This window comes from Balaenoptera acutorostrata, chromosome 17 (genome assembly GCF_949987535.1).
Source record: "Balaenoptera acutorostrata chromosome 17, mBalAcu1.1, whole genome shotgun sequence".
NCBI lineage: Eukaryota > Metazoa > Chordata > Mammalia > Artiodactyla > Balaenopteridae > Balaenoptera > Balaenoptera acutorostrata.
The window spans coordinates 44,286,594-44,310,768 of NC_080080.1; the positions used below are offsets into that span (position 1 = coordinate 44,286,594).

Sequence of the window (24,175 nt, forward strand, 5' to 3'; positions counted from 1 at the left end):
CAATGTAGAGCAAGAATGATGAGAGAAACATCTTACTGGCCAATAGATTGTTTTATTTCTCGCATTATATGAAACTCAAACTTTTCATTTTTAGGAAAGGTCAACTCTAACTTCAGTAGACAGCAATATACAAAGATTCTGTCACATAGGCTAGTTTCCATTTAGTCAGTCAACAATTTCTAGCTCTCTCAGTTGGTATAGATGCATTTACAGAACTGGCTGTGCTTTAGTCTTCTTTGCGAGCAGCTTTAGATGTGCAATGCACTTGTCAATTGTCTCCTTCTCCTCCTGTGCAGAGACGCTCTGCACCACATGCTTCTCCACCCAGTCTATCATGTGCTCTTGTTCCTTTTGACACATCATATTCTGCACAGAGATATGATAGTCCAGGTGATTCTTTACCTCCTTGTATACTCTATGCAACTGTTCCTGTTAAGTAACCTCCAAGGCCATAGCAATGTTATTCCTCTGGACATCAAAAAAGTAATGGAGCTTTAGAACCAGTGCCTGCTGTGACTTCTTCAGATCAATCACATCCTGGATTTGTTTGATGGAAGACTGTTTTGCCTCTTCCAGTTGGGCAATTTTTTGCTCATTGAGTTTATCAGCAAATTCCCCAATAGAGGCACCATATTTTTTAACTACATAGACAAGCAATCCCATTGTTGATATTGTGGAGAAAGTCTCTGGAGTTATCACGTATATTTCTTTGGAGAGTAAATATAAGATAAGCCCAGTTCTGAGCACATAGGGTCCTGTTACACCAGTTTCAGGGTAAAGGAACTGGAAGAACTCCTCAGGGATCAACCCAAAATGAACTTTTCCTCCATATTCAGGAAGAAGTGGTACAGGGGTAAGACTTGGCAGCCCTGTATGAAAGATCCTTATTGCCTGTAATACCCCTGGACTGAGGAGGGCTGCGTTCTTCAGAGAGGGTACTGCTGCAGCAGCAGCAGAAAGTACCACCCGGTAGCATCTACACAGCAGTCTTGGTGCCCCAGTAGCAGTTCTATTATTAATTTTTGAGGAAACTCCATAATGTTTTCACAATTGAGTACGATGTTAGCTGTAGGGTTGTCATAAATGGACTTTATTATATTGAGGTATGTTCCCTCTATACAATTTTTGTTGAGAGTTTTTTTTTTTATCATGAATGGATGCTGAATTTTATCAAATGCTTTTTCTGCATTTATTTAGATGATCATGTGATTTTTATCCTTTGTTTTGTTAATATGGTGTATTGCATTGATTGATTTGTGGATATTGCACCATCCTTGCATCTCTGAAATAAATCCCACTTGATCATGATGTATGAATCTTTTAATGTATTGTTGAATTCGGTTTGCTAATATTTTGTTGAAAATGTTTGCATCTATGTTCATTGGGGATACTGGCCTGTGATTTCTTTCTTTTTTTTTTTTTTTGGTAGGGTCTTTGGTTTTATTATCAAGATAATGCTGGATTTGTAGAATGAACTTGGGACTTCCCTGGTGGTGCAGTGGTTAAGAATCCATCTTCCAGTGCAGGGGACATGGGTTCGAGCCCTGGTCCTGGAAGATCCCACATGCCATGGAGCAACTAAGCCTGTGTGCCACAACTACTGAGCCTGCGCTCTAGAGCCCAAGAACCATAACTACTGAGCCCATGTGCCACAACTACTGAAGACAGCGCTCCTAGCACCCTTGCTCCACAATAAGAGAAGCCACATGATGAGAAGCCCTCACACCACAACAAAGAGTAGCCCCCATTCGCCACAACTAGAGAAAGCCCATGTGCAGCAACAAAGACTAAACGCAGTCAAAAAATAAATAAATAAATAAAATAAAATTTTAAAATATATATTATTTTAAAAATTATATGTTTTAAAAAAAAGAATGAGTTAGAAGTGTTCCCTCCTCTTCAATTTTTTAGAACTCGGTTGAGAAAAATATGTGTTAACTCTTCTCTTTAAATGTTTGGTAGATCTCCTGTGAAGCCATCTGGTTCTGAACTTTGGTTTATTGGGAATTTTTTGATTATTGATTCAATTTCAATACTAGATTTTCTATTTTTTCCTGATTCACTTATGGAAGATTGTATGTTTCTAGAAATTTATCCATTTCTTCTAGGTTGTCCAATTCAATGTCATATAATTGTTGGTAGTATTTTCTTATGACCATATTTCTGTGACATCAGTTGTAACTTCTCTTTCATTTCTAATTTTCTTTGTGTTCTCTCTCTTTTTTTCTTGATATGAGTCTGGCTAAAGGTTTATCAATTTTGTTTATCTTTTCAAAGAATCAGATGTTAGTTTCATTGGTCTTTTCTATTGTTTTTGGTCTCTATTTTATTTATTTCCACTCTGATCTCTATTATTTCCTTTCTTCTACTAACTTTGGGCTTTGTTTTCTGTTGTTTTTTTTTTCTAATTTCTTTGAGTGTAAATTTAAGTTGTTTATTTGAGATTTTTTCTTGTTTCTTGAGGTAGCCTTGTATAGCTACAAACTTCCTTATTAAAACTGCTTTTGCTGCATCCCATAGATTTTGGAAAGTTGTGTTTCTATTTTCATTCATCTCAAGGTATTTTTGATTTTCTCTTTTATTTCTTCATTGACCCATTTGTTTTTTAGTAGCATGCTGTTTAGTCTCTAAGTGTTTGAGGTTTTTCCAGTTTTCTTCCTGATATTGACTTCTACTTTCATAACATTGTTGTTGGAAAAAATGCTTGATATGATTTTAATCTTCTTAAATTTATTGAGACTTGTTTTGTGGCCTAGCATGTGATCTGTCCTGGAGTATCTTCCATGTGCACTTGAATAGAATGCATGTTCTGCTGTTTTGGATGGAATGTTCTGTAGATGTCTATTAAGTCCATCTGGTCTAATGTGTCACTTAAGGCCAATGTTTCCTTACTGAGTTTCTGTCTGGATGATTTATCCATTTTTGTAAGTGGAGTATTAAAGTCTCCTGCTATTATTACATACTGTCGATTTCTCCCTTTATGTCTGTTAATATTTGCTTTATGTATTTAGATGCTCTTATATTATGTCCATATATGTTTACAAATGCTATATCCTCTTTATGGATTGACCTCTTTATCATGATATAATGCCCTTTTGTCTTTTGTTATAGCCTTTGTTTTAAAGTCCACTTTGTCTGATAGGAGTATGGCTACCCCAGCTAGCTTTCTTTTCATTTCCATTTACGTAGAATATCTTTTTATATCCCCTCACTTTCAGTCCGTGTGTGTGTTTAGCTCTTAAGTGAGTCTCTCGTAGGCAGCATATAGATGAGTCTTCTTTTTTATCCATTCAGCTACCCTGTGTCATTTGATTGGGGCATTTAGTCCATTTACATTCAAAGTGATTATTGAAAAGTGTGTATTTATTGCCCTTTTGTTACTTGTTTTCTGATTGTTTTTGCAGTTCTTCTCTGTTCTTTTCTTCTTTTTTTAGTCTCTTCCCTTGTGATTTGATGATTTTTGTTAATGTAATGTTTGGGCTCCTTTCTCTTTGTGTGTGTGTATGTATTGTAGGTTTTTGGGTTTTCGTTACCATGAGGTATGTTTATATGTAGATTAAAAACATATGTATATATACATATGTAAATGTACATATATATTTAAGCCAATAGTTGTTTAAATTCAAACGCATTCTAAATGCTCTACATTTTTTACTCCCCCATCCAAATTTCATGTTTTTATATCATATTTTATGTTTTCTTATGTATCCCTTAACTACTTACTGCAGTTATTGTGATTTTATGACTTTTGTCTTTTAACCTTCCTACTAGCTTTTTAAGTGGTTGATCCACTGCCTTTGTTATATATTTGCTTTTACTGGCAAGATATTTTTCCTTTGCATATAAACACATATCTTATTATGGCCTATTATTTTCCACTTAAAGAAGATCCTTTAACATCTCTTGTAAGGCCAGTTTAGTAGCGATGAACTCTTAGTTTTTCTTGTCTGGGAAACTCTTATCTCTCCTCAATTCTGAATGATAACCTTGCTTGAATGATATCCTAGGTTGTAGGTATTTTTCCTTTCAGTATTTTAACTATATCATGTCATTCCCTTTTGGCCAGCAAAGTTTCTGCTGAAAAATCAGCTGATTGCCTTAAGGAGTTCCTTTGTATGTGACTCTGTTTTTCTCTTGCTGCCTTTAAAATTCTCTCTTTAACTTTAAATTTTGCCATTTAAATTATGATATGCCTTAGTGTGGATGTCTTTGGGTTTATCTTGTTTGGGACTCTTTATGCTTCCTGGACCTGGATGTCTGTTTCCTACTGCAGGTTAGGGAAATTGTTCACCATTAAGTCATCTCATATGTTTTCTGCCCCTTTCTGTCTCTCTTCTCTTTCTGGAACTACTGTAATGTGAATGTTAATATTCTTGATGCTGTCCCTAAAGTCCCTTAAACTATCCTCATTTTTTCAAATTTTCTTTGTACTGTTCTGATTGGGTGATTTCTGCTATTCTCTCTTCCAGGTTGCTTATGCATTTTTCTGTATCATTTAATCTGCTGTTGATTACCTCTAACCTATTTTTCATTTTATTTATTGTATTTTTCAACTTTGATAAGTACTTTTTAAAAAATTTTCTATTGAAATTCTCACTGTGTTCCTCAATTCTTCTTCCAAGTCAGTGAACATTTTTGTGGCAGTTCCTTTGAACTCTTTATCAGGTAAATTACTTATCTCCATATCATTAGTCCCCCCGCCGCACCTCCCAGGGGATTTATCTTGCTCTTTCACTTGGAACATATTCCTGTTGTCTCATTTTGTTTGACTTTTTGTGTTTCTCTCTATAAGTTAGACAAAACAGTTACCTGTCCCAGTCTTGAAGATGTGTCCTTGTGTAGGAGCATCGCTATGTAGACTGAGTGTGTCCGGTGGCTTTAGAAAGAGTGCTGGAGCTAAAGCAAGCCCCAGCTGGGGCCTCTTCCGGTGCATGCCGAGGCCATCACCTTGGTGTGTCTGGGGAAGGGATCTGGAGCTGGAGGGGTTAAAGCCAAAGCCTGACACAGGCTGGGGCTTCTCCTGGGGTGCATCCAGGGCTGCTGCTTTGGTGGAAGGTGGCTAGAGCCAAAGCCCAACACCAGCTGGGGCTTTTCCCAGAGTGTGCTGGGAGCCACTACTTTGGCAGTGGTGTTGGAGCCAGAGCCTAGTGTGGGCTAGGGTGCATGCTGGAATAGCCATGGAAGGCTGGCTAGAGTGTCAAGCACTTTTCAATCTGATGCCTGTGTGCTGGGACTCAGAGCAAGTAAATTTGTCTGTGTGCCCTGTAAGAGTAGATTCTGTTTTCTACAGCCCTCTGGCTTTCCTGGTCCTAAGCCCTGCTGGTTTTCAAAACCAGTTAGGGGGGAGTTGTCTTTCATGTACTGATCCCAGGGCTAGGGTGCCCAAAGTGGACTCTAACCTCTCACTCCTTAGGGAGGACCTCCAAGTTTGAGATATCTCCTTTCACTTTGTGTTGCCTACTGGGGGTGTGGGTCTTGACTAAATTGCTTCTCTTCCCCTCTTACCTGTCTCAGTGTGTTTTTTTTTTCTTCTTTATGTCCTTAATTGTAGAACAGCTGTTCTTCTAGTCTTTAGATCATTCTCAGAGAGACTTTTTATATACATTCTTGTAGTTTTGATGTGTCAAAACTAGGAGGCGGTGAGCTCACAGTCTTCCTTCTCTACCATCTTGATCCTGCCTCAGTGTGTCTATGTTGAAATGCTAGGAAGACTACTTAACTAGTTTATTAAGCTCCTTTCCTCAGAAAAAAAAGTCCTATTACATTGTATTTAGTTTCCCACTGTAAATTTGTCCCCAAATTCTCTCTTTCCGAGTATTTGCATTCTGGTATGTAAGACACAGGATACAAAGTTATTTTTCAACATTTTGAGTTTGTCCTGTTCTAAACATGTAAAATGATGAGGGAACTTCACATCTCAACTACTTACCCAAGGAATACCCAAGATTTTGTTTCATCTGTTTGTTTGTTCAGCTATTGCTTTCATTGAGCCCTATCAGTTGTTTGGTTACCTGAAATCCTCTTACCAGCAGCTCTACGGTTTGATTTTTTGGTCAGTTCCTGAGTAAATTTAGGTGTATTGCCCAATGAGAAAATGATGCCTCCCTCATTCTCACCTAACAAAAGAAGGAGTCATGCCAGTCCAAGTAATTATAAATTGAGACAGGGTATAAAAAACCTGAAGTGATTCTAGCACCTAGAGATGAGTTATCTGTCTTACCTTGAAGCCCTGAAACTTCTGAGTATTTTGCTTAGCTACAGAGGTTGTGGCCAGCACCATGGACTGTAGGCTGCTAATAACCCATATAATTTTGTTGCATATACAAATTACAGTCATTTGTAGAGTATTATAAAAATATTTTATTTTTTATGTTTAAAAACCTATAAATTTATTGTTTGTTAGTATAAATATTTTATTATGAATTTGTGTTTTAAGTTCATCCTTTATATCCTGGAATCACTACAGCATAAACTATTATATAAGCTCAGCTATATGGATCAACTATCCTTACCCAACTACTTGAAAATATCTAATGTACTGATGGTTTTTATTTTAGGCTTTTCTCAAAGCAGATTCAAATGTTATTTTCTACCTTTGCCAATCTTTGGACATTTTAACATTATTGCTTTACAAGAATCTCCTTCATCTTAAATAGCTATAAACTATTAGTCCATTAATTGGATGTGATAAAGAACTTCCATCAGTTAAAAATATAAATCTTATTGACACAGGGACACAAGAATTATTCATTTGAATATTGCCAACTATTACTCTTCACACATACATCAGAAAGCTGTGTTCTCACTCTCTAATTTAAATGCAATTGATAATTAAAATGTAATCTTAAAGTGTGATCAGAATTTATATTTCTGTAAATTATTTAAGTCACAAACATCAGAGGACTATATAACTAAAATGGCAAATATTTCACACATGATGAATAAAAATTTATATTTCCAGGTATCAGCAGAAAAAAAGCAAATATGTACTTTATACAGATGTAAATTAAAATCTAGCAATCCTTTCACCAAAGGACATGTCCGCAGGATATTTCAAATCATGAAGTGTGTGGGTACACTCATTAACTCATGGGAATTAACCATCTGGCACATGATATCCTCACTGGTTTGAAAGAAAAATAGGTCTTTTTAAACAAAACGCTCTCCATTCAGTATGCAGAACAGTCATTAATAGAATACTCACTGTTGGATTGAAACACAAGGAAATAAGATCTGGGGCATAGAACAAGTCATCCTTAAAAAGTTATTAGAATACCAGTGACATTGATAAAAGACCACACAACAACATTTTTCCTAACCAAAGATTTGACAACAAATAAGACAGCTGTATATGAAATAGAGGTTCTACTCACTACCAGCTACAGGAGTTTATATTACAGGTCCATCTGCTAACTATATAACTATCTGTGTACTTATACCTATAATAATACCTATATAGCTACTTATATGCCTGTAGTAGGATTCTATAGATTAACATCTGCTCCTTCCACCCATGGACCTAGCTTTGGAAAACTGTGCTCTGCTGATTGAACCTAAAATGTACCTGTGCTAATAAGCAGTCCAATTTTATTTGAATCTCTCTAGTACTACACTACCAACCAAAGCAGCAACCTAACTCTTTCTCACCCCAAATAAATGGAATAGGTATAAATGTTTATAAATGTAAAATAATTTACCCTAAAATTCCCATATTAAGACACAGTACACAGTAACTCTGAGTAATATAAATTATGGAATTTTATATACACTATTAATTAAAAACCACAAAAATTAAACATTTGCTCTATTACAAAACCAATTCTTATTACTCTATAATAGGGAGTCACAGTAGGGGGATGTCATCATCTGTTTTATAAGCATTACTTAGGTGCCTCCTATGTATTCAAGCTTCCATTTTGAGGATCAAAGAGAATATAAAAGAAGTAAAGTATGTTGCCCAGGAACTTACCATGTAATTAGGGCAGAAACCTACACATATATGAGTCAACTTGGAAAAAATTCTAAGGCTACATGCAAGTTTAAGAGGGTATATATTATGATAAAATAAAATACCAAAGTGTAAGTAAGGTAAACTTAATAAGCAAATGCTTATTATACCCAGTGAACCTTAATATGAGCTTTGAAAGAAGAGGACACTTTGGGTTGAAGGATAGCAAATAGAAAAGAATTATAAGAGAATAGGTACGGACTGGAGGAGAGAAAATTACTTCCCTTGTTAGAATAGAAGACCCTGTAGGAAGAGTGAAAGGTGAGTTGGGAAAGATACATTGGGGTTAATGGAGATCCTGATATCTGCATAATGGATTTGAAGAAATAGGAAGTCACTGTAAATTCATGAGCCAAGCGGCACTGTGACAGAGAGCTCCTGGAAGCAATATACAAACTGGAGTCCAATAGAAAGAGACTGAATATAAAAGGCATGAGGACAAGGCAGTTCATATTTGATTTTATATAAATGGGCAAGATCCCATGGCTCCCAAACATTCACAGGCTAATCCGTGGAATAAACTACATACCACGTGATCAGAAGGGAAAATAGGGAACATATAAGAGGAATAAAAAGACAGGCTTCTTCCCAACCTTGACTATCCTCACAGTACTTGCTTATTATTATATGAAAAGTCTACTTTTCACCCTGCTTTGAATGCTTAAATGAGCCCAGTATTTCAGTTAAGTCCTGAACCTCCAAAATTCATCTGGGTTCATATCACATTCCATCCTAGTTATACTACTCCTCCTTTCTTGGTTCCCTCAAGCCCTCTCTCCATTTAGTGTGATTTTTCCAAACCCCACTTTCATTTTGAGTGTTTATGTTGGCTCTCACTCCCTTACTGGAGTAATACTCCGATTTTGATCTTACCATCCCAACTCTCACCTTAGAGCCTTTCCTCTAATTGGAAGCCTCAACTTCTGAGCACCATACACACTTGAGATTGGGGTCCTTGTCTATTGTGTGCCCAATTATATCTTATATCTAGCTGGCTTTACACAAATAATTAAAATCTGAAGATTATAGCAAAAAGGGAATTTGGACTGTCTGTGATACCAAATCCACTTTTAAAAATATATTTATTTCATTAATCATTCTAGCCTCCTATGTCCTCAAACTAGAGAAGTTTTATACTGTTTCTGGAACCAAATTTATTAATCCACAGAGCTTCAGACAAAGCCCTCCACTTTTGGAATTCAGAGCAGTGCCCTATGATAATTGCTTCACAAGCTAAGACGTGGAAAGTTTGGTAACCACACAGAAAATTGAGATTATCTTCACACTTACCTACTTGACACCTCATTTGGTGTAAATCTGAAGGACAGTTTCGTACAGAACGCCACATGGCTCACTGTCCAAATTCCTAACGAAAGCTTCTTTAAGCGAGACTTCCTCCCCTTGCATTTTGTGCTTTTCCTTGGAGAATTCCCCCCCCCCCCCAAACACTTACAAGGTGAGATACATTTTAGGTACTGAAATATGTCAAGTCTTAACCCCAGGTGGTATGACTATAGGCATTTCACAATTGAGAAAAATCATGAATTTTTAATAATTTTGCTGGTGACAATTGTCTTTTCTTATTGTTGTTAGATTATTCTTTTCTCTCCCACTCACATTTCTATACCATTCTTTAACTCCAGTTTTAAAAAAAAACACCACAACTTTTGAAAACACAGTTGGGAGCATTTGACCACTTGGTACACAGAACTGCCTAGCAGTAGCCCCTCCCCACCCCCTTGCTAAACGTCCTAGATTGGGCATGAACTTTAAAATCTCAGGGGACTTCCCTGGTGGTCCGGTGGGTAAGACACCGCACTCCCAATGCAGGGGGCCTGGGTTTGATCCCTGGCTGGAGAACTAGATCCCACATGAATGCCACAACTAAGAGCCCACATGCTGCAACTAAGAGTATGCATGCCACAACTAAAAAGTCTGCATGCCACAACTAAGACCTGGCGCAACCTAAATAAATAAAATAAAATCTCAGATACAGAGACAATTCTACCAGGTGTTGGCTGTTCTGGAGTGGATATAAAAAGCAGTGCTCTGAATACCACATTAGAGGCAGGAATTTTGAAGGCTGAAAACCCACCCTCCTTTATTAAATAATTCATTTATTCAACCACCACTTACTTGTACTTTTAAGAACAAAAAATAATTTTTTCCTGCAAGGTATTTTTTAATAGACTTTAATTTTTAGAACAGTTTAAGGTTCACAGCAGTATTGAGCAGAAAGTATAGAGATTTCCCATACACGCTCTGCCACAATCCATGCATGGCTTCCCCCATTATCAATATTCCCCACCAGATGTAGGTTTACAACTGATAAACCTACATCAACACATCTTTATTACCCAGAGCCCATAGTTTATATTAGGGTTTACTCTTAGTGTAGTACATTTTATGGGTTTAGTCACATATATAGTGACATGAATCCACCATCATAGTATCATACAGTACAATTTCACTGCTCTAAAAACCCTCTGTGCTCTGCCTATTCATCTGCCCTTCACCCCCACCTCTGGCAACTATTGATCTTCTTACTATCTCCAAAGTTTTGCCTTTTCCAGAATGTAATATAGCTGGAATCATACTGCAAGATGTTTTTTAATTTATCCCTTCCACACCTCCATGTGTGAGTGTGTGTGTGTGTATGTGTGTGTGTAGCAACAGGCTAATAGTATAATGTAACACCAGCCTCCCCACTTCAGCTCTGACGACATTGAGAAATAGCAAAACAGAGATTATCTTACTCATTTGGAGCAGAAGCAAAAGACATATTATTAAATAATGGAAGACCTTGGATTGCTGAGCTTATAGTACATCCCTGATACTCACTGCTCTGCCCAAAATTAAAAACTGTCCTTTAGTAGAAAAATGAAAAATGGGTTTGCTAGTGCCCTGTCATGCTGACAGAAACTGTTATCCAGGTAAAAAAATAATCATTTTATGCAAAGAATGACCCATCCCCAAGCGACTGCCTAATTACTATGCCCCAGATTTCAAATAATGATGAGAACTATCAGGATCCCTTCCAAGAGTTGATATCCACTTTAATCAGGGGTTTCAACCTAGATGTGGTACAGTTTTCTGTATCTTTATCCTTTTTAGCAATTAAGATAATCTGGATGTAAGGGCTGGCAGGGATGAATCCACCTGAGTCCCCTGAGTGATTGAGCTTGTCAAGCAAATGTACAGATAGGGCTAAGCCAAAGGTTTTATAGAAATCTCCTGTAGATCCACCAGGGCCAAGAACTTTCTCTTGGGGAAGATTTTTAATTACTTCACCTATTTCTGAAAGTAAAGGGGAATCAAGTAATTCCCCAGTCTTCTGCAAATCACCTAGACAACTTGGAAGGAATGAGAACTGTTTAGCTGTTCATGATATTGAGTTCTAATTTCTACATCACTCTTCATCTTATTTTTGAAATAACTTACTAAGGAGCCCTGGGCCTGTGTTTGTCTTTTTCTCCTTTGGGCACCTAACTTCTATCATAGTTAAGAGTTTACTGTCAAAGCTCTCATCCTCCCACTGGTGTAGGTATTGCCTAGCTGAGTGATGGATATCTTCACTTTATGGATTATGAGTGAGCTCAGAGTTGGTGGGTTGAAGGAAAAGTTTGCTTATGACTTTTGGCAGAGGTTATCCTCCAAGTCTGGATTCTGCCTTTATTTCCTAGAAAGGTTGTTTTCTCAATCAACCTTTCCCATGTATATTTTTTTATTGAACAGAGAACAGGAGTCACAAAATTGAAACAAGAGAGCAGACAACAATGTTCAAGAAAACAAACAGCTATCATAAATCCTTTTGGGAAATAGCTGTATACAAGTAAATCTGACAAATGAAATATAGATTATTAATTTTCACACCAGTAGAAACATTTTAACTGTGGTTAATTTGTGTCATCCAGTGTGTTTTATGACAATTTTGGAAGCTAGACCAGGTAATCCATTTTACAAAATCTACTTTCATTCATCTAAAGACCCTGAAAGCTTCATGTAATAAACATTTTATTTCGCTAAGAAGACACTCACTTTGATAAATTAGGAGTTTCTCAAATGACAATGTTTGAAGAGATTTTTAAAAAATCTTTAAAGTAGATCATAACTAGATCTAAATCCAACCAAGCTATAACTATGCAAGACACTAAGATTCATTTTTATAGGTTTTCCCCCTAAATAAATTAGTGGCAAGCCTTGTAGCCCTTGATTTAAAAGAATCTATCTTTCAAAATACAGTATTATCTATTTCAAAGTTTAGGTCCCCATTCAAGTATTTCATAGCACATCAGACATTTTTATTTATTGTCAAACATTGTTATTTTCATTTTTTTTTTAATTTTCAACTTTCACATTCAATCCTAACTTCTTAAAGTCATGTCACATTTTACGTTTTAAGTTTTGCATTATTATATAGACTCTCAAGCTTAAACTCCTTCTAGCTATTTATTTGTTATGTATTTTTATGATCATTATTAATAAAGTTAATTGAATTCTGTAACATTTTAAAGTAAATTTTAATGAACTTCTTCAGATACTTGGCATTGGGCCTCCAAAATTTGTTCTGTGTTTTCCAAGTTGTTTAGACAGCAACTTGATCAATATGGTAATTTTCTGGAAACTCTCTTCTTATTATTGTTGATTATTTTTAATTAACTCAAATTTAGTTCCTAATCTGTTATAATCCTTAGCGATGCATGGCACAAGTATGTCTTTTCCTAGTAATCTAGCATTGATAGTAGAATTTCTGGGCTCTGTTCTCCTATTTAGACCTAGGAAAGCGCTAGCATTGATAGTAGAATTTCTGGGCTCTGTTCTCCTATTTAGACCTAGGAAAGTGCTAATTATTTGTCGCCCTTGGTGCAGAAGGGAAAATTAAAAGACTTGCAGTGCACTTCTTCATAAACTTGGAATTTTGCCCTTCATCAAAGACCTTGAAGAAGAAGAGGTTGGACCGTCTTTGCTAGAAATACCAGTTTATAGTTCTGGTGACCAATGACCTTAGATTTTTCCAGATATATACTATTTGAAATACTCTGTCCTGTTGTCTGATCATATGTCTTTAATTTCGATTTAGAAAATATGATCACTGCTGTCTGACTTATCATCAGAACCTACTCTTAAAGTACAATTCCCCAAAATTCCTGACTCTCCAAACCTCATCTAGGACAGAACCATGTAACACCTACTAATTTATAGAAGGCCACTAAGTTCCAAGAAAGAGAAAAATCCAAATGTGCCTTTTAGTAAGGTGGTCCTTGCTCATCATAGAACTTCTTGGGAGCTAACAAATCTAGGTGCTGTATAATAATCACAACTTACATTCATAAAGTTTTTTTTTTTATTAACTTATTTATTTATTTTTGTCTGCGTTGGATCTTCATTGCTGAGCATGGGCTTTCTCTAGTCGCAGCGAGCGGGGTCTACTCTTCATTGTGGTGCGTGGGCTTCTCATTGCGGCGTCTTCTCTTCTTGTGGATCACGGGCTCTAGGTGCATGGGCTTCAGTAGTTGTGGCTAGCAGACTCTAGAGCCCAGGTTCAGTAGTTGTGGCCCACGGGCTTAGTTGCTCTGCGGCATGTCGGATCTTCCCAGACCAGGGATCGAACCCATGTTCCCTGCATTGACAGGTGGATTCTTAACCACTGCACCACCAGGGAAGTCCTTCATGAAGCTTTTATAGTTTATAACACACTATCAGCTCACCTAAGCCTCACATCTCTTTGAGACAGATATTATGACCCCCAGTATACAAAGGAGTATATTACTTAACTCTAGCAATTAAGTCCAAGACTTGGACTCTCCTCTTCTCCTCGCTGCTCTTCCATGACCCCACAGTTCTTTCTGGATTATACTTCTTTGCGTATTGCAGACAATGGTTATGAACATGCAGTGACCCTTTCCTGAAGCAGGAAGTTTGCATAAATAGCCTGGCCCAGTGTCTGCACAACATCTCACTAAAAAAACAACAACAAAAAAACAGCAACTCAAATCCATTCTCTCTGACAATAAGGCAGATTCTCTCTGACAATAAGGCAGATCTTTGTTTTGAGTTTCCTTAAAGAGCACTGTAGTAGTTTCACACAGTTCTTCACATAGAAAACCTTCTTAGATTTTTCTCCTTAGACACTACTTTCTTCCCCTAGAATTTCAAACTTAAAGCTCCTGCTAAAACCTTTTTCTATCCCTGACCATCCCCCTCGACCCCCATAATCTTTATGATGTCTTTCTATTGCCTTTCTCTTCACCCCTCACTTCCTCCATCTCTCCTGTCATCTCTTCCCATCAATAAAGCTTTTTTTATCCACCAACCTGCCTAGTGGGCCACTGAAAGTATTGAAATATTCCTGAAAGTCTTGTTTTTTTCTTACCCTTACAGGTTTTCTCCACAGAAAATCTTGTTGAGAGTCCCTCTCAATAACAATAGTACTTTGTAGGAGGGAACAAAGAGAGGAGATTTAACATTTGGGGAGCGTTTATTTTATGCCATGTCCTGATGGGCAGTGTGAAGTGGTAGAAAACTAGACTTAGATTAAGATTGCTCCACCTAACGGCTATGTGATCTTGGGCAAGTTGTTTATTTTCTATTTTGCCTCAGTTTCACTCGTAGTACTGTTTTGAGAATGAAAAGATATAATGTATGCCATTTGCCTGGTGTATAGACACTAAATAAAGTGTATTTTTGTAATGGCATAAAGTAAATTTTGTAAAAGAGGAAAATGAGTTTTTCAGAAATTTAATACTGAACCTAGGTCACAAAGCTCATAAATAACAAGGTCAAAGAGAGAGCTCAGTGGATACCAAGTGACCAGGAACAGTGTGTTGACACTACATTCATTTAGTGCAGGAGGTGTTCAGTAGTGAACTTCCCATATGGAGAGTTAATTTTTGCCATAGATCTACCTTTCTGCAACTTCAACCAAGAAGTTTTCATTTGGGTTTAGATCAGCAGTTCACATATTTGATCATCAATATTACTTCTGTTCTCCCTTCTGCCTCATGACAACAAAAGTGCACGCAGTTACATATGATAGGACAACTGAATTCAGTACTATTTTTCTTGTCACAGTTCTGCTTTCTCTGACAGCTTGAAAGTTATGATTGTCTGGACAATTTTCAAAATATTTAAAACAAGCTTTCATTTCAACTGAAAAGAAATCAATCACTTCATCTGAACTGATAGGAATAGCAGGGCTCCTGGAGTTTCCTTTATGCCTAGAACAAGGTCAAAATACAGAATGTTCCTGTTTGACTTAACTGCCTTCAAATATACTTAATAGTGTCTATTTTATAAAGATTATTTGTTGCTAAACCCATTGATATTTACATTTTTAAAACATCTTTATTGGAGTATAATTGCTTTACAATGGTGTGTTTGTTTCTGCTTTATAACAAAATGAATCAGCTATACATATACATATATCTTCATATCTCCTCCCTCTTGCGTCTCCCTCCCACCCTCCCTATCCCACCCCTCTAGGTGGTCACAAAGCACTGAGCTGATCTCCCTGTGCTATGCAGCTGCTATATTTACATTTTTTAAACTACAAGGCAAGACAAATTTGATCAAGAACAATTTTCTTGAAAGCAATTTAAAATCCATTGATAATAGTAAATGCTTTTATTGAACATGCTCTCCTCAACACCTCAAGTTTTTGATCAAGAAAATGGATGTCAGTCTTAGGCAAACTTTAAAACACTTAAAATTTGACTCAACCATTTCTCTCCTCAACTTTTGAACTCAATGTGTTATGGCACATTTATTTTTTATTCTCTGACAGTAAGACTTTATTATTATGTAGGTGCATTTATCATAAGATCTTATTCCTCTCAGAGCTCTTTGACTTTCAAAAGAGGACAACCAAAAAGTCTATGTTTAATTCAAGTAATAGATGGTACCAAAAAAGACTAAGCATTTTGAAAGCATTACAGTTTAAAAAGGACTTTTACACATGGTATCACTTTTGTTCCTCTGGGTAGCCATATGTAGATGGTATTATTATTCTTTTATCCCTTTTTTTCCGAATAAGGATACTGACACCTCAGAGATAAAATGAGTTGTCCATGTGGTCAAATAGTTCAAATACAGACCTTCTTACCCCAGAGACCATACTCTTCTCACTATATACTGACCAGCCTCCCCTCACATGAAATGTCATTTCCAGAGACTAGTGGGTGAAGCACAGGTGAACTTGAGAACAAAACAATGCAATCAATAACAAAACAATGCAATCAAAACAAAACAATCAATAAATAGATTCATAAATAGTGGAAAATTCTATGTTGATACTACCCATGGTGCATCCATCCAAGAGTTGTTTTGTTACACTTAAATCAGAAAATAACAGAACTGTGGTCCTGCCAGAGAGAGGTAGAAGATGACATGAATGTTCGGGACTTCTTTTGCTCTGCAAGGAAAATATTTGTTGAGCAGGTTCTTCTAGGGTTACCTAGAAGAAATGAGAAGCTGACATAATAAAACAATACCTACAGTTAGCTAGCTTTATTTGACAGATTAGGGAGCTAGGATGTGATCAGGATACAGGTTGACCTCTGAGATTATTGTGACAAATAAACTCAATTCCTCTCTTTTCTTTTTCTTTATTCCCTCACCTCCATTCTCTATGATAAAACAAAGATTTTGTCTAGAATTCTGAAATAGCATTTTATTATAAAATTACTACAAACTCTATGCAGAAAATTTTTCAAATACAGAAAAATAAAGTACTCAAACCACCTTACATCCCACTACCCAGAGATAATCACAGTTAACATATCAATACACTATACAGTTGACCCTTGAACAACACAGGTTTGAACTGCACAGATCCACTTACACGCAGATTTCTTTCACTAAATAGGTTCTAAAGTACTATAGGATCCATGGTGGATGAATCTGAGGATTCAAAAACATGGATATGAAGGGCTTATAAAGTTATACATGGATTTTCAACTTCAAGGAAAGTTGGAGCCCTGTGTTGTTCAATGATAAACTGTATATCTTTCAAGTAGCTTTTTTCTTTAAAATATTATATTACACATATAACTTTATATATAATTGTTATCAGTATAGTGTACCTTTTCACTTACAGAAATTTGTGTTAAATTGATTGAATATATGGTCCAAATTTTTCATGCCATCCTGTGTTCATTCTTGTTCTTGTACCTTCACACACTGACCCTCAGCTTGGCCATGTGACTTGCTTAGGCCAGTGGACTGCAGCACATTTGTAGCAAACAGATCCAAGTCAACAGAATTTCCCTTCAGACCTCTTTATAGACTTTGAGAGGTGGTTGTTTTAAGCAAATAGATTTGGGGGTAGCTTATTAGGCAGCAATAGTTAACTGATACAACATTCTATAATAGATACACACACATGCTAAATTTATTCTTCGCCCTTCTATTATTCTATACAGATCAACCAGAGTGATTGTCTTAAAATGGAAATAAAATCATGTTATTTCCTTTGTAAAACATTTCAATCACTTCCTCACTGCTTTGGAATACAATCCAATCAACTCAGCATGGCCTGTAAGCCCTGGGTAATCCACTCTTGCCACTCATCCAGCCTTATTCCTTGGTTCTTCCCCTTCATGCACCACACTCCAACCACACGGGTCTTTTTAAAATGTCTCTTCCCCACAGAGCCATTGTACAGGGTGTTCTCTCAACCTGGAATGCTGACTGTATGCCACTGCTCATCCAACAGCTCTGATTTTAAATATCATCAACTCAGAAAAAGCTTTCTTGGTGATACTATCTAAAGAAGTGTCCTTCAACCTACAGTTATTTTCATCCTCACATTTCTCTCTTAGCACTTGTCACAATAATAAACACTTCATTTATTGGCTTAGTTGCTTCTTGTCTATCTACCTTTCTTGGTCATGAAATCAATGAGGACAGGGTCATGTCTGTTTTATTCACTGTGCTATCCCCAACCTTCTATCTGAATATTCGGAAACCTGTGGGTTCAACATATTTTGGGTAAATGTACGAAAATTTATACCAAAATTAAATTTTAAAATACCGTATTTTTGGACATACAGGCAGTTTTTATATGTATATATTTGACACATATTCTACATATTTATCAAAGCTTTTAAAAATCAGCAAGAAAAAATGTTCAACATGATAAATGTAATTAACACTGCTGTGTGTTATACCTGAAAGTTGTTGAGGGTAAATCATAAGCATTCTCATCACAAGGCAAAAAAATTTTTTTTCGATTTCTTTAATGTTGTATCTGTATAAGATGATAGATGCTCACTAAACTTACTGTGGTAATCATTTCATGATGTATGTAAGTAAGTCAAAACATTATGCTGTGCACCTTAAACTTATACAGTACTGTACATCAATTATATCTCAATAAAACTGGAAGGAAAAAAATCAATGAGAAAAAAAGATGGAAACCCAAAAGAAAATCAGAGAAGAATATGACAGGCAATTTCATTAATAAAAAAAAGAAATACAGATGAATAAAAGCATATATATAAATGTCATACCTCAATAGAAATGAAAAGTAAAATGTTATACAAAACATTATCTAACATTATTTATAGTTCGAAAAATGTAAACAATTACATTACAACAATTCAAGAATAAGCACTCCTAAACCCAGCTGACTCAAGCATAGATGGATATAATTTTTCTGGAGGCTTCATAGACATGATATCAGGTGTATTAAAAATATGCAATTCTTTGACCTTACAATTCCACTTCTGGGAAGTTATCTTAAGGAAATAGTAATGAAAGGTTACCACCGTTGTAAAACCTATCCATATACCGATGAAGTGACAGCCAAGACTCTGCCCTGCACTGGTCACTTTCTTGTGCATATTTCTTTATTTACTAGGTATTTTTTTCTCCTAGGACACAGGATTTGCGATGCATTCTTACCTCTGTTAAGCCTCCTTTTTAATATTTTTTTGGAAAAAAAAAAAGCTTCATTGTCCTACTAATGATTACCTACTTTCCATAGTCTCCTAAAGAGTCAGTCACTTGGATAATATTGGAAAGCATAATAGGTTCAACTCCATAGAACAAAACTTAATTACTCAACTTCCTAGAGTCTCAAAATACTTAATGAGGATTTTAAAATGATATTGTATGTGAAATTGCTTTGTCAATTCTAGTTGATGGTTTTACCAAAGTTTTTGTAGTGGATTCTTCACCCAGATCTCTGATGTCTCCTTTTATAGTCATCTTTATTAAGAATTCTTGTACTTAAATGTTGGCGTACCCCAGGATTCTGTTCTTAGCTTTCTTTTACTTTCAAAATATATATAATCCCTGAGCTGATTTTATCTACTATAATACCTTCAAACAGCATTTATTATTGATGGTTCCCAATTTATGTTACTGTCCATCAATGTTCTGGTTCTGCTCTTTTCTTCTAGGCATATATATGAGTAAGATTGTGCTTTCCTACTCCTTTGAAGTTACACATGCCTGTGTGACTTTCTTTGGCCAGTATAACTTTAACCAGAAGAGACATGTGTGACTTCCAGGCAGAAGTCTCTAAAAGACAGTGTGCAATTTTATTGATACAAAGTTCTCTCCTATTCAAGGACCAGTCACTTTCCAATTGATAAAGTCTCCTTTATCTGATGTCTTTAAGTAAGCGTTAGAGAGATATGTAACATCAGCAGAAAATAAAACTGTTGTTTTTAAGTCACTAAGTTTTATGGATGTTTGTTACTGCAGCAGAACTGACTGACACTGCCTTAATTCCATTTTATTTTTCAGCCTGGACGTCTATACTCTGATGCTCCACAGACAAAGTATAACATAATCTTCCCTTCAAATTGATTATCCTCTGGTGTCCTCCATATCTGTTAATGGAACTTCTGTACAATTAGTTGTCCTGGGATTCATCTTAGTCCTTCTCTATTACACCCACATCTAATCAGTTATGGAACCCATTCATTCTATCTCCTAAGTACCTTCATATGAAGCTCCACAGTCTGCTTTAACTGGTGCTACCTTGATTCATGCCATAGTTATTACAAATCATTCCCAATTAGCTTCCAGTTCATCTGCTTAGCACCCTTCCAATCTGTCGTTCACACAACAGCAGCATGTTTAAGCTTCCTAAAACTTAAAAGTGATCAAATCACTTCTCAGACTAAAATGATTCAAGCTATTACCTCTGGCTACCTTTCAAGTCTTATTTCTCTCTCACAGACTTTATGCTCCAATCATACTAAATTCCTTGGATGAATATGTCCTACTATTTCCTACATTTATGCCTTTGTCTTTGCTTTTCTCAAACATCTCTATGTCAAATCCCTAGCATTCGAGTATTCTGAAGATAAACATACAGTTTTAGCTACTTCTTGGATAGTGTAACTGAGCAAGTGGGCTCGTTTCACACTGTTCAATGGAAAGTCCAAATACCAAGGCAACGGCCTTTTGCAGAGAGAAAAGGCTTTAAGGTAGAGTGGCCAAGCAAAGAGACAGAAGACAAGGCTCAGTTCTGTCTCCCCAATCAGGTTTTGTGTGGCATATTTATTGTGGGAGGAGGGAATAAGAGGGTGTTGGGACTAAGAAATGATTGGTAGGAGGGTAGAGAGAAGTGTTAAGAGTCTTCTGAGTAGGTGCAACTGTCTTTCAAGTCTCTTCATGGGTTGTATGTGTAAATTCAGGGGGGTCCATGTGTTTAATGCAGTAAATTTTCAGCCCATGACATCTAAAATTCACTGATCATTCTAGTCCTTAAATACATCTGAGTGATGTTCAGTCAAAGGAAGATGTCAGCAGCTGTTTTCTCATCTGTAGTTTTCCTATTTTTCTGCAAACTAAGCTAAAGGATCTTAATTAATCATCTTTTGCCTTATTTTAACCCGGTGGGTATGAGCATACAGTTTCAAAGGTAGAGTGATTTGTCTTGAAAAATTAGCTAAGAATGGGAAAAAAATACCAACTCATGTTTTATTAAGAAAATATTGTCTGTGTCTCTGTAGACTTTAAATATTTTTTAAATCACTGTTCATCTTAGAATTCTCAATGTGGAACTGAAAACTAAAACTGTAAGTCATTTTAAAACTTCAAATAATAGAATTTTTAAGGCTAGAATAGAATCCATTCTGAACGGTTAAGCTGCCATATATCATGATATACCAGTGTAATGTCTTCTGGGTGGAAATAAGGTGTACTATTTAGAACCCAAGCAAAAATGAATATCAAAACCAAACAACTTTGATTCCATAAATTGCTGAGACTCTCTCCATGTTACTACTGACTTCAACATGACTTCCCTCCAATAAAATATGTGACAAAGAATTTTCAGATGCTGTCAGCAAGCTCCAAGTAGAATAGCTTCTGTTCTTAGTGAGTGGCCATAATAGTGGTAAAGGAAGACTCTGAGCCCGCCTCCTCCCACAGGCAAACCAAGATTGTATTTACAGAGAAACTATCCATGAGAACAACCTGAATATTATCAGAAAAGATCTTCTACAGCTAAAGATATAAAGAAGGAACCACAGTAAAACAGGTAGGAGGGACAGAGACACATATAGTTAAGACCCATACTTCTGGGTAGGCAACCCACAAAAGGGAGGATAATTACAATTGAAGTGGTTCTCCCCAAGGAGCAAGGGATCCAAGCTCCACATAAGGCTCCCCAGCCAGGGGGTCTGGCACCAGGAAGAGGAACCCTCAGAATATTTGGCATTGAAGGCCAGTGTGACTTACATTTGGGAGAGCCACAGGTCTATGGGTAATGGAAACTTCTCTCTTAAAAGAAATGCATAAAATCTCACACACTGTGAGATCCAGGGCAGCAGCAATCTGAAAGGAACCTGGGACATACCCACTTGGTGATCCTTCAGAGCCTCCCAGTGAGGCAGGAGGCAATTAAAACTCACCCTGGGGACATACATGCTGGCAACAGCCATGTTGAGAAGCTCATCCTACCACAGGAACACTAATGCTGTTAAGTGCCATTTTGAAATCCTTCCTCAAGCTTATTAGTGCCAGGACCCAGCCCCACCCACCAGCAGCAGGCAGTCACCACACAAGGCAAGGTCTGACAACCAATTGGACCAGGGCCCAGCCACACCTATCAGCATGCTCACAGGAGTTGGCCTGGCCACAGCAGAAGGACACATGCAGCCCACATAAAGAGCACCCCCAAAACATATAGCTCTCATAATCAGAGGTGAGGGTGCTGCTGGGCCCCATAGTACATTTCTTACATAAGACCACTCCTCCATGATCAAGAAATGTAACCAACCTACATAAAAATACACAGAAATAAAAACAGCAAGTAAGACAAAATGAGGCAACAGAGAAATGTGTTCCAAATGAAGGAACAAGATAAAACCCCAGAAGGAGAACTAAGTGAAGTAGAGAAGCAATCTACCCAGTAAAGAGTTTAAGGTAATGATCATAAAGATGTTCAAAGGACTTGGGAGAAGATTAGATGAACAAAGAAGTTAGAAGTTTTTAACAAAGAGTTAGAAAATGTAATGAAGAACCAATCAAAGCTGAAGAATACATAACTGAAATAAAAAATACACTAGAAGAAAAAAGTAATAGATTAGATGATACAGAGGAACAGATCAGCAAACAAGAAAGCAGAGTAGTGGAAATCACTTAAGCTGAACAGAAGAAAAAAAAGAGTTTAAAAAATGAGGGCAGTTTGAGATGTTCTAGGACATCAAGTGAACTAACATTGGCATTATAGGGGTCCCAAAAGAAGAAGAGAGAGAGAAAGGGGCAGAAAACATATTTAAAGGCATAATAGCTGAAAATTTTCCTAGCCTGGGAAAGAAAACAGACATCCAGGTCCAGGAAGCACAGAGAGTCCCAAACAGGTTTCCAAAGAAAACCACACCAAGATACATCATAATTAAAATGGCAAAAATTAAAGATAAAGAGAAAATATTAAAAACAACAAGGAGAATGCAACATTGTGTACAAGGGAACTCATAAAGGGCTATCAGCTTACTTTTCAGTAGAAATTCTGCAGGACAGAAGGGAGTGGCACAATATACTTAAAGTGATGAAAGAAAGAAAAAACCTTCAACCAAGAATATTCTACTTGGCAAGGCTTTATTCAGATTTGAAGGAGAGATCAAAAGTTTTACAGACAAGCAAAAGCTAAAAGCACCACCAAAGCAGTTTTACAAGAAGCTAAAGGGACTTCTCCAAACTAATAAGAAAAGGCTGAAACTAGAAATATTAAATTATAAAAGGAAAAATCTCATTGTTAAAGGGAAATATACAGTAAATATAGTAGATCAATCAACTTATAAAGCTAGTAGGATGGTTAAAAGACAAAAGTAGTAAAATCTTTTATATCCACAATAAGTAGTTAAGGGATACACAAAACAAAAGGATGTAAAATTTAATGTCACAAACAGTAAATTGGTAGGGTGGGGAGTAAAAGTACAGGATTGTTAAAATGTGTTTGAACTTAAGAGATCAGCAACTTAAAATAATCATATAGATATAGAAATATATATAGATACTGATTGCTATATATAAACTCCTAGTGTCCACAAGCCAAAAATCTATACTAGATACACACACATACACACACACACAAGAAAAAAAATCCAAACATATCACTAAAGGTTGTCATCAAATCACAGGGAAGAGAGCAAAAGAAGAAGAAAGGAAAATAAAAGAACCACAAAAACAAAGTAAAAACAATTAACAAAATGGTAATAAGTACATACATATCAATAATTATTTTAAATATAAATTGACTAAATGCTCCAACCAAAAGACATAGAGTAGCTAAATAGATACGAAAACAACGCTCATACATATGCTGCTTACAAGAGACTCATTAATGATCTAAAGAAAAACACAGACTGAAAGTGAAGGGTTGGAAAAAGATATTTTATGCAAATGGAAGTGAAAAGAAAGATGGGATAGCAATACATACATCAGACAAAATAGACTTTAAAACAAAGACTGTAACAAGAGACAAAGAAGAAAATTACATAATGATCAAGGGATAAATCCAAGAAGAAAATATAATTATTGTAAATATATATGCACCTAACATAGGACCATCTAAATACATAAAGCAAATATTAACAGACATAAAGGGAAAAATTAAAAGTAACCCAAAGATAGTAGGAAACTTTAACACCCCACTTACAGCAATGAACAAGTCATCCAAACATAAAATCAGCACAGAAACATTGA

At 36.3% G+C, this 24,175-nt stretch overlaps 1 pseudogene; it reads right to left on the minus strand.

The window, feature by feature from the left end:
• Positions 1–207: 207 nt before the first annotated feature.
• Positions 208–24,175, minus strand: part of LOC103008763 (ATP synthase F(0) complex subunit B1, mitochondrial-like) — a 31,213-nt pseudogene continuing 7,245 nt past the window's right edge.